Source organism: Petaurus breviceps, unplaced genomic scaffold (assembly GCF_028583685.1).
Source record: "Petaurus breviceps papuanus isolate PSGF00001 unplaced genomic scaffold, PetGlider_PUasm1.0 90792, whole genome shotgun sequence".
NCBI classification, from domain to species: Eukaryota; Metazoa; Chordata; class Mammalia; order Diprotodontia; family Petauridae; genus Petaurus; species Petaurus breviceps.
This window is the reverse complement of record NW_027187347.1, coordinates 2,646,300-2,658,764: the sequence shown is the minus strand read 5'-3', so window position 1 is coordinate 2,658,764 and position 12,465 is coordinate 2,646,300.

Below are 12,465 nucleotides of genomic sequence, written 5' to 3'. Positions count from 1 at the left end.
CCCCACTCCACTCCCCACTAGAATGGGAGCCCAGCTCAGCCGTTCAGTCTCACCACCAGAGGGCATGTGAACACACCGTCCAGTGACCCTGGGCATACAACCCCTCTGTTTAGGACCTTGCACAATGCATCCTTTTATGGGTCTTGGACAAAAAAAAATACAAGTTGGATTTTCATGAGCTCGGGTGACCTCATCACTCATGAAAGTCAGAGAGAAGCAGAGCCACAAGTCAGTGATTCGGTGACGACCAGCCATGAAAACACTACTCGCTTCTGACCTCCTCCCACTCCCCCACCTACGCCCCCAGTTCCTGCCGAGTTTCTCATTTCAAAGCCCACTGCCAAGGATGAGGAAGGGCTATTAAAGCCTTTGGGTGCCCTGAGCTTAGCCAGACTTCTGCTCTTGTGGCTCTCAGTGTATAATCTATAGATTCCAAATGCATTTGCTGAGCCCCAAACACCACTGGCCACACTTTAGCATGGAGAAATTATGGCCTCAATTAAAAATTTTATAAATGTAAAGGGGATTGATCAGGGGAGTCTCTGAATAACTTGATGAGTTCCCCCTATCACTTTGGGGAGATTATGGGGTGTGACCTTCTGTCTGGAGGTTTGTGAGGAGCACTTCTCCACAGAGGGCTGGCCTACACACTGGAAGGCTGCTGACAGGACCTGGGGTACTCACCTTTGGCTCCCCACAAATGGAGCTAGGTCCAAGATGATTGGTGACTGAGAAACGGGGACAGATTCTGGGGGGGCACCCCTACCCCTTTGGATCTATATAGGGGTGTTTAATCTGGGGCCCATGAATTTGTGTATGTATATATTCCAAATATATCATATATGTAGAATAATATATTTTATATATGTATTACAGATAGAGAATTATATGAATTATATATATTCCATATAGATGCAACTATTAATGGGGTCCATGAACTTGTTTATATATTTATATGTATATACATATACATGGAATTACATTATATTACATTCCAATTACATAAAATATAATCATATGTGGAATAGAATACTATATTATTATAAATGATATAATTATAACCAATATGCAAATAATTATATATTAATATATAACCATATAATGTATAAATATATTATATGCAAATATTATAATATTATATATTTATATTCTGTGTAATTGGTTTCCTTTGTAATTCTATGCATTTTTATGCATTTAAAATATTCTAGGAAGGGGTTCATAGGCTTCTTCAAAAAATTTTGGGCCTCTCTCACTCCTAGGGAGAATATTTTTTCTTATACCTTCTGAAGAATAAAGTTATTGGTGGGGAGGGGATTTCTCTCTTCACCCTTACCCATTCAATAATTAGTGACAACTTCCAGTAGAAGGCCATAGTGGAGGTAGTCATATGTGCCTGCTTGGTCTTTGAAAGTAGTTTGTGGACAATGTTCATGAGCCCCAAACTCCTGTTTAGGGACAGATGGTTAGTTTGAATTCTGTAGGTACATACAGGGAATAAAGCATCAAACATAGAGTCAGGAAGTTTGTTGTTTGGTAGTTTCAGTCATATCCAACATACTGGCTTTGTGATACTCTTTTGCATAAATCATTTAATTCCATTTTGGGGTTTTCTGGGTAAAGATACTGGAGTGGTTTGCCATTTCCTTCTCCATTTTTATAGATGAGGAACTGAGGCAGAGTTAAGTGACTTGCCCAGGGTCACACAGTAAGTGTCTCAGGCCAGATTTGAACTCACAAAGATAAGTCTTTCTGCTTCCAAACCCAGTGCTCTATTCACTGTGCCACCTAGCTGCCCATAGAGTCAAGAAGACCCAAATTCAAATATGACCTCAGATACTTACTAATTGCATGACCCTGGGTAAGTCACTTAATCCTGTTTGCCTTAGCTCCTCATCTGTAAAATGAGCTAGAGAAAGAAATAGCAAACCACTCCAATATCTTTGCCAAGAAAACCTCAAATGGGGTCACAAGAGTTAGACACAATTGAAATGACTGAAGCACAACAGGCACATATATGATCCCAGAATCTAGTCTTCTAGGCAGTGAAAGGAGATTTTTCTGCACAGTACCAACTTTGAGAGTTGCCTCATAGGTAACTCTAAGTTTCAGAACTGGAGGGTTAAAGGCACTAATCTCTTGGGAGGAAATTGTTTCCATGACAACATACTTCTTCAGACAGAAGGAGGATTGCCAACATGGTCCCTGCATCTGAAGGTGTGTGGGAGTCATATCTTTGGGGGCCAGGAAAAGTGGACCTTGGATTCCTCTTACTGATATTCCTGTGAGTTTCTCAGATAGTTGATGGAAAAGGACCACTTGTTCAGTGCTGCCTCCACCCCCCAACCCCCAGTCTATCTTTCAGAGAGATTCTAAAAAAAGAGTGGGAGGGGCAGCTAGGTGGCACAGTGAATAGAGCACTGGCCCTGGAGTCAGGAGGACCTGAGTTCAAATCCAGCCTCAGACACTTGACGCATTTACTAGCTGTGTGACCTTGGGCAAGTCACTTAACCCCAATTGCCTTGCCTTCCTCCCTCTTAAAAAAAATAGTTGGGCTTTTTTTCATGTTTCTGGGTCTATGACTTCAAAGACTTGATTTCAAATCCTGCCTCAGTCACTAAATATGTAACCCTAGACAACTCACTTAAACTCTGTCTTAGTTTCCTCATCTGTAAAATGGGGATAATAGTGGAAGCTACCTCTCAAGGCTGTTGTGAGGATTAACTGAAATAATATTGGGAAAGCAGTGTCTGATACATAACAGGTATTTAATAAGTGCTTCTTTCCTCCATTCCCTCTACAATTCATGTAACTCCTAGTGTCACCAATGGTCAAGGTCCAGGTTTGTTTCTTCTCTTTATAATTCTCTTTCTGTTCCTAAGGTTGGTCCAGAAACTCAGCATTTCCCACCAACTCCTCTGTTGGGGCAAGAGCTCTGTTTCAAGGATTTGGGGGCTGTTCTGTCACTGTCTTGTTCTGCTGTCATCTCTGGGGTCACATTGTTCCCTTGAGGGACCATGTGGCTACACAGACATTCCTTTATGATCACAAGTCCACATGTGCCTTAGTGGCTTCCCTCTACCTGACCCCCCTGTCCTGTAGCTATGCGCCGGCCTACTTGGGCTCCTTGCACATGACTCCAGCTATCCCTCTCTACCTGCCTGGAATGCACTCCTCATCACCTTTGCTTCTTAATTTCCCTTCAAAGCACAGCTCAAATCCTGCTTTCTACAGAGGGCCTTTCATCATCCCACCTATTGTTAGTACCTTCTTTGCCATTGTCACTGTTGCTGTTCATCAGTTGTTTAAGTCATTTCCAACTCTTTGTGACCTTATTTGGGCATTTCTTGGCAACAATACTGGAGAGGTTTGCCATTTCCTTTTCCAGCTTATTCTACAGATGAAGAAACTGGGGTAAACAGGGTTAAGTGACTTGCCCAGGGTCACACAACAAGGAAGTGTCTGAGACTGTATTTGAACTCAGAGAGAATGTCTTCCTGACTCCAGGGTCTGCACTCTACCATTGAGTTACCTAGCTTGTGATTACCTTCTATCTACTTTGTAGGTAGATTGGTACAGAGAGAGATATAGATATAGCTACCTAGCTATTTCCAGCTCCTTAAGGTGAGAAATTGTTTTTGCCTTTCTTTGTATCAACACTTTTAAGCACAGTGCCCAGTTTATAAAAAACTGGTAATAAATACATGTTGACTAAATGACTCCTGTGTTTCTCCATTCCTTTTTGAAGACTTTCACCTTTTTGCTCCGCACTGCTAAGTAGTCACTCCATAAATATGTGTTGAAATAATAAATGGAAACCAAGTCCAGAAGTCACTCAGGAGTGTGATTTGGCTCTGAATCTACCAATGAGGTGTTGCTGGGACCAGAAATTCTCACCTCATCTGGAGACACCAGCAATACCAAATGACATCAGTGGTGCAAGTGAGAGCTTTGGCATCACATCTTTAGTGCCAGAGGCAGGTTCTCACGAAATGGAGCCCTTGAGAACATGCCTGAAATGTACCTGCTATATTGGATACCTTAGAATTTGCAATGGTTACACCTACCAGGTTATAGGTTTACACCATAGGAACCGCCGAGCAGGGTGCTTCACCAAACAGCTTCACTTGGGGCCTATCTTTCTCATCGGGATCAGGTGGGAATGTCACTGCCCTCTTAGAAGTGAAATCATTTACTTGCTTGCCTTGTTTGCCTTCATTATTTATTGAAAAAGTTGCTGTTTTCTTCCATATGCAGCCAAACAGATAAGTACCCGGGCAAGTTTTGAATAAACTGGAATAATAGGAAAGCAATGAGCCATGAGCATTTGCTTCAGAAATCAAATTTGTGATTCTGGGCTCCAGAAGTAACCCGGCATAATTTGCCAGCTACTGCACTTGTGGGTTTCCAGGGCCACTCAGTAGTGATGTGGTTTATGGTCAAGCCATGAAAAGAAAAGTAGAATTTTATGGCTGAGAAGGACCTTGGAGATCACATAACCCAACTTCTTCATTTCAGAGAGGATGAAAACATGACCTTGAGAGGCAAAATGATTAACCCAAGTCTCAGAGATACCTGGGACCAGAATCCAGGTCTCCTGGGTCCTAACCCAGTGCTGCCATTTAAAACCTGGGCTTTTATCTTTAGACGCATTTAGATTTAGAAATCAGTACTGATTTCCCCCCAAACCTCTTGGTTCATCTTACTTCATTGTATGATAATGTATCCAAAGGGCTTTAAATGCTGTAGGAAATGGAAAGCAAATGGCATCTTGAGACCATAACTTAAACCCTGGTGAAAACTTGCTTTCACTGATACAAAGGAAAGATTTTCTGACTCTGGAGCCAATGGACCTGGATTAAAATCTCAGCTCTCACGTTTACTATCTGTATGATTTTGATCAAGTCCTTTGACCTCAATGGGCCTCAATTTCACTTCATGTCAAATGAGAGCGTTGGACTACATGGCCTCTGAAGTTCCCTTCTGGTCCTGGCTTTCTGATCTCTGGACCTCAAAGGGTTACATATACAGGAGTTATAATCACCGTACAGGAAGTCATAGGGAATAAACAAGGGTTGGAGCTGTAACAATATTTTTTTTAAGGAGGTAGAAATTAAGCTGTGTTTTGAAATGTGAGTAAGGTTATGAGAAGCACTTTTAGACAAAGGTAAAAAAGCTAAATGACTTAACAATAATAATAATAAATAAGTTTGAATGGACAAAGGTGGGTCCCATTTTGTAATAATGATAATAGTATTCATGTAATAATTTAAGATTTTACAAAGCACTTTACAAATATTATTTGATTTTATCCTAATAATATTAATCAATATTTTATATGAATAATATTATCTCATTTTATACCTAAGAGGTAGGTTCTCTTATTATTCCATTTTATGGATGAGGAAACTGAGGGAGGCAGAGGTTGTGACTTGCCCAAGGTCACACAGCTAGTAAATGTCTGAGGCTGGAATTGAAATTAGGTTTTCTTAAGTCCAGATCCAGCACACTCTCCATTGTGCCACTTAAGCCTTAAAAATTAGGTCAGGGAATTTAGAATTGATTTGAGAGGCAATAGGAAATCATTGTAGGTACTTGACCAAGAGAACTCATTGTTGTCCTTCGTAATTAAAGAGGAATAAGATAACATCACGATGTCAGGGTCAATGTACAGTGTGTCTGACTGTGGCTGATTAAACCAATAGGAGCTCTGAAGGTTCTACCATAGATCGAACACAGATACAATTATCCCTTCCACATTGCAACTTTCCCCATTGTGGTTTCAATATATCTCAAGTCAGCATAGAAATTAAATGGGAATTTTAAGGGAGTTTTGCACGCAAAAGCTAGCAGATGACAGAAAAAGTTTAGAAACTCGGAAATGCATAAATGTCTGTATAGTTTTGTATAATATTAAAATTTTATCTTTGAATGCTATAATAATTCAGATTTCTTCTCTGGTATGAAAGGAGGGCCAAAAAATCTTATATGATGTTTCCGGATTCCAGAATTCCAGAGCACCATGCCCCTAAACCCCAGCAGGAAAGGATAACTTCAGTCCATACACCAAGAGAACACCATGTCAAAGGCAATATATTTTGAATCAAAGAATTTCAGAATTTTGAAGGAATGCAGAGGTTGTCTCATCTGACCCAGCTACCTGATGCCCTATTCCCCTCTATGACAGCCAGGAAAAGTTAGCATCTAATCTATTCGAATGCTACTAAGGACAGGAAACTCACTTCATCACAGGGCTAAGACATAAGATGCAAGGCATGTCCAGGGCAGCTGCCCCAAAATCTTTTAAATAAGTAGACCTTTAAAAACAAATTCAGTTAGAAAGAGGAAAAGGTCTCAGAGCACCATGAAGTAGCAGGGGAAAGTCTAATATGGTAGCTTTCTGTTTTAATTAAATACTCTTAGTAGCTGGATGCCAATCCTAGTTGTTTTTCCATTGTAGAAGGGCTGCAAGTCTCTCAACAGCATCTAAATTTCAGCACCCTGAGGCAAAGTTCCAGTTGTTCTACCCTAATTATGACTAGGCTGCCTCTCGATCAATTAGTCAATCAACAAATATTTAGTAAGCAGGAACTGTGTGCCAGGCTCTGCATTAGACTTTAAGGCTACAGAGACAAAGCAACCTCAGAATGAAATAGTCTCTGCTCTCAAGGTAATCCATATGATTTTTTTATTGTTATGCACTTCTCATATTGAGCAGAAATCTATCTTTTTGTGACTTTCACCTATTGGCTATAGTTATGTTAAAGCTGTCAGCAATAGTATGAGAAAACTCTGTAGGTGCCAATATGTGATTCATTTCACCTATCTCTCTGTCCCCCCCAAAAGAATGCAGCCAGTATATAGATAGCTCTGACCACTGTTTATGTCCAGTTGTGGATTAAGAATAGTGAGTGGTTCTCTTGAGTAGTTTTGGTTTGTCTGTCAGTCAGCAAGCATTTACCAAACACTTGCAATACTGAAGGCAGTGCAGCTAAGTGCATAGAGTATATCAGGCCTGAAGTCATGAAGACTCAACTTCCCGAGTTCAAATCTGATCTCAGACACTAGCTGTGTGACCCTGGACAAGTCATTTAACCTTGTTTATCTTAGTTTTCTCATCTATAAAATGAGCTGGAGAAGGAAATGACAAAGTACTCCAGTATCTTTGCTAAGAAAACCCCAAATGGGGTCATGAAAAGTCAGACATGACTCACAAAGGACTAAACAACAAGGTGTGAGGCATTGTTTTAATTTCTGGAAATACAAAAGAAAGGTATAAATATGGTCCCTGACCTCAGGAACCTCCCATTATTATAGGGGAGAAAACACATATATAACCAGGTACTACATACAAGTAACATACAGAGCAGAAGGGAGTCTGAGAAGACAAGGTGAAAACAGCCTCCTGCAGGGGGTGAGATTTGAGCTGAGTCTTGAAGAAAGCCAGAGAGAATCCCAAGTGTTGGCAGAAAGCACGAAGAGTGGGACTGAGGGGTAATCTGTGAGGACCAGAGTTGGACAATGTGGTTTCCATTCAATTGTCTGAGTCCATGTTTTTGCAACGGAACTGTGATGAGAGCGGAGTGACTAATGTGAAGCTGACCAATATGAACTTTGGGCATTTTGTGACATTCTGCCCTCCAAGGATGAACCCCTGTGTGTGGGATATGGAGCATCAAAGTGGGCTCACCCCATACCAGGTGGGTCCCAGTACCCAATAAGCAATGAGGGTAAATACTGTATTTGTGGACAGAGATGATTTCTTGGTTCAGATGAATTGATACTGGGTAGACATTGGGTCTCTGCCCACAAATACCTATCTAGAAACTTAAAGGGTACCCAGGAAGGAGAGAGGGCATGTCTAGGTCCCTCACACTAATCCTTCCTCTAAAGCCACAATCCTTCTACATGCCAGTTTTAAAAATATTTTAAAATAATAGATGATTGATGAGAAGTAGCAACCAGTTGAATTCTCCCAACACGAGCCTCCAAACAACTTTAAAATAATTTCTTATATCAATTTTGGAGCAACAGAGCCAAAAGAAAGAGGAGACATTATTCCAGCCTAAGACAAGTTAGGAGGTCAATAGGAGGGGTCTGTAACACCCAGGGTGAGAGACGGCCCAGAGCATTGTGGTAGCATTAGCTGTAGTCCATGGAGGTAGTGGCGGCAGCAGCAGCTTCAGGAGCTCTCAAACCAGAGGTGGTAAGGAGGGCAGATGACTGGTCAAAAATAGATTATAGGGGACTCTTTGCTGGCCTTGGGTGCAGGTGGCGACAGTGACTGGCAACTCTATTGCCCCTATGCAGTTCTGGGTCACAGTTCCAGGATGTAGAAGAGTGCTGGTGGTCAGTCACAAGGAACCAGGGGCCCTGGTCCCAGTTCCAAGATATAGAGGAGCATTCGCATTTGTGACTGTATGAGAGCAGGGGACCTGTTCACAATTTCAGAACCAACAGGAGTGCTAATACTTGTAGCTGCAGGAGAGCAGGATAGAGACCAAAGTGTAGACCAGGAAAGCAATGATCATACCCCTCCCTAGATCACCTATCTTAGAAGCACCACAAATTTGCAGATCCCTAGAACTAGCTCTGAAAACACAGCACAAAAAATGAAGCTTGGGAACCATGCCTCCCCACCTCCAGGTGAGCAAAGCTCAACTTCAACATAACATTCAAAGTCAAAAAATGAGCAAGCAAAACAAAAGAACTTGGACACAAAAAATGATGATGGTGGCAAGAAAGACTAAGACATAAACTCAGAAGAAGACAATACTGTTAAAACCTCAAAGAAACATGCTAATTGGACCCAAGTCCAACAAGAATTCCTGAAAGAGTTGAAGACAGTGATAACAGTAGTAGAGGAAAAATTAGGAAGAGAAATGAGAATGATGGAAGAAAATTATGAAAAGAGAATTCACAGCTTGATTAAAGAGGCACAAAAGAAATCACTGAATAAAATAACTCCTTAAAGAACAGAAAGCCAAATGGAAAAAGAGGTACAAAAAGCTCACTGAAGAAAATAATTCCTTAAAAATGGAATTGGGCAAGTGGAACTAATGGCTCCATGAAACACCAAGAAAAAATAAAAGTCAAAAGGATAAAAAAAATAGAAGAAAATATATCTCATCAGAAAAACAACTGACCTGGAAAATAAATTGAGGAGAGATAGTTTAAGAATTATTAGACTACCTGAAAGCCATGATCAAAGAAAAAGAGCCTAGACAGCATATTTCAAGAAATTATAAAGGAAAACTGCCCCAATATCTTAGATCCAAAAGGTAAAATAGAAATTAAAATAATCCACCACTATCTCCTGAAAGAGATCCCAAAATGAAAACTCCCAGGAATATTATAATCAAATTCCAGAGCTCTTAGATCAAAGAGAAAATACTTCAAGTAGCCAGAAAGAAACCATTACATACCATGGACCCACCATAAGAATCACACAAGATTTAGTGGCTTCCACATTAAAGGAGTGGGAGGCTTGGAATAACCTAGTGAGAAAAACTCAGTATATAATCCTTCAGGGGAAAAAAATTGATATTCAATGAAATAGAGGACTTTCAAACATTCTTGACAAAAAGACCAAAGCTGAATAGAAAATTTGACATTCAAACACAAGGCTAAAGAGGAGCATAAAAAGGTAAACATGAAAGAATATTATTCATAAGGTTCTCAACAAAGTTAAATTCTTTACATTCCTTATGGGAAGATTATATTTAAGAACTTTATAACTAGTAGGGCAGTTAGAAGGAATCTACATAGACAGAGGACATGGGTCTGAGGTGATTGTGTTGGGGATGATATCTAAAAAAAACATGAAGGAGTGAGAAAGAGGGATGCAGGGAAAGAAGGGTGAAGGGAGAGGTAGACTGGAGTAAATTTTCCTCACATAAAGGGGATGTGCAGGGAAGAACTTTATAGTGGAGAGAGAAATGGGGGATGTGAGGAATGCTAGGACTTCACTCTCATCAGAATTGGTCTAAAGAGAAATGAATATAGGTATACACTCAGTTGGTTATAGAAATCTATCTTACCCCATAAGCAAATAGAAAGGAAAGGGGATAAGAGACATGGTGGGGGGGTGTAAAAGAGAAGGAAATTAAAGAAGGTAGTGGACAGAAGCAAAACAGACTTTTGAGGAGGAACAAAAGAAAAAAAGAGGGAGAAGGATAAGCAGGAAAAAAGGCTAGAGGTAAAGTTAATAATCAGATTTGTAAATGTGACGGGGATGAACTTACCCATAAAACAGAACCAGATAGCAGAAAGGATTAAAAAACAGAATTCAACAATATGTTGTTTACAAGAGACACTTAAAACAGAAAGACACACACGTAGAGTTAAAATAAAGGATTGGAGCAGAAACTATTATGCTTCAGCTGAAGTAAAAAGGTAGGGGTAGCAATCCTCATCTCAGACAAAAGGAAAGCAAAAATAGACCTAATTAAAAGAGATAGGGGAGGCCAGGTAGCACAGCGAGTAAGAGCACTGGCCCCAGTGTCGGGATGACCTGGTATTCGAATCCGGGCTCAGACATTTAGCACTCACCTAGAAACACCTGGCTGTGTAACCTTGAGCAAGTTACTTAACCCCAATTGTTTTTTTTTTTAAAAAGAGAGAGATAAGCAAGACATTTTGCTAAAAGGAGCTACAGACAATGAAGTAAAATCAAAATTCTAGGGCAAATTTCTTTGATAAAAGCTTCATTTCCCAAATATGTAGAAACTGAGTCAATTTTGTAAAAATGAGACATCCCCCAAGTGACAAATAGTCAAAAGATATGAACAGGTAGTTTTCAGAAAAATAAATTAATCTATAATCATATGAAAAATCCTCTAAATCACTACTGTTTAGAGAAATGTAAATTAAAACAACTCTCAGGGAACCACTTCACACCTACCAGAAATGACAAATCCTAGAGAGAATGAGGGAAAATAGGTAGACTAATAAACTTTTGGTGGAGTTGTGAACTGGTTCAATCATTCTGCAGAACAATTCGGAACGATGCCCAAAGAACTATGTATTTAATGAAGCAAGACCACCCCAGGTCTGTACCCCAAAGAGACAGAAGAAAAAGGATAAAAATCTATATGTACAAAAATATTTATAGCAGCTCTTTTTGTAGTGACTAAGAATTGGAGATTGAAGGGATGCTCATCAGTTGGGAAATGACTGAATAAGTGAAAGATGATTGCAATGTGCTATAAGAAATGAGGAGGGGGTTAGTTTCAGAAAAAAAAAATAAAACAACCATGGCAACACCTAAACAAACTGATGCAAAGTGAAGTAAGCAGAACCAGGAAACCACTGTGCACAGTAACAGCAATGTTGCAATGATGATCAACTGTGAAAGACCTGGTTTCTCTGATCAATACAATGATCCAAGGCAATCCCAAAGGAGTCACGATGAAAAAATGCACTCCACCCCCAGAGACAGAACTGATGAAGTCTGAATGTAAATTGAAGTATGATTTTCTCACTTTCTTTATTTTTCTGGCTTTTTTATGATATGGCTAATATGGAAATATGTGTTGCATGATTTTACATGCATAATTGATATCATTTTGCTTGTCTTCTCAGTGGGTGGTGGAAGGGTTGGAGGGAGAAAGAGAATTTGGAACTCAAAATGTAAAAAGAAAAGAATGTCAAAATAAATAAATGATTGTTTTAAAATACTAAAAAAGAGAGAAAATAATAATAATAAAATAATGAGAATAATAATAATCCTCTCTCCACCAAGTCTTCTCTAGGCTAAACATGCTGATTTCTTTCAACTTTTTTTCATGACTGGCTGTCAAGTCCTTTCACTATCCTCAACACGTTCTATTTTTTACTGTTTATTACCTATTTTATTGTTGATCATTTATTACCTATTCTACCTAAGAGTGAGGATAGTTCTTCAACAAGGAGACAGAAACTTTTCTATGATTCCCTCTCATATTCTTTAGGACAGCACGTAATGAGTCTAACATCTCCCAAATGTGATTGGAAGACAACTGACTTTTACCTTTCCTTTGCTGATTTGATTCAAGATAGCAGACTGACCCACAAATTGAACTCAAGGTCTATCTTGAAATCACTCCACTACAACAAAAGTTACAGTTCAGCTGAAACTCAGCTAGGGGCGCGTGACCTATCTGTCCTCACAAGGATGTTTTGTATCTCTCTATTGCATGCTAATGGGGTCAGGAAAAAGATTATCTCTCTATTTTAGGTACAGATGCTTAACTTCATGGAAAATAAGTAAAAAGAAAAGAGATAAGGTCCATGCATTATTAAGGACTCATACCATTCTCCCATCCTCTTTTCATTTATAGTCTCACTCCTTTTTCAGGTTCAAGCCTAATGTCAAACTTAATACTATACTAGTCAGGAAGGAAGGAAGGAAAGAAGGAAGGAAGGAAAGGAAGGAAGGAAGGAAAGGAAGGAAGGAAGGAAGGAAGGAAGGAAGGAAGGAAGGAAGGA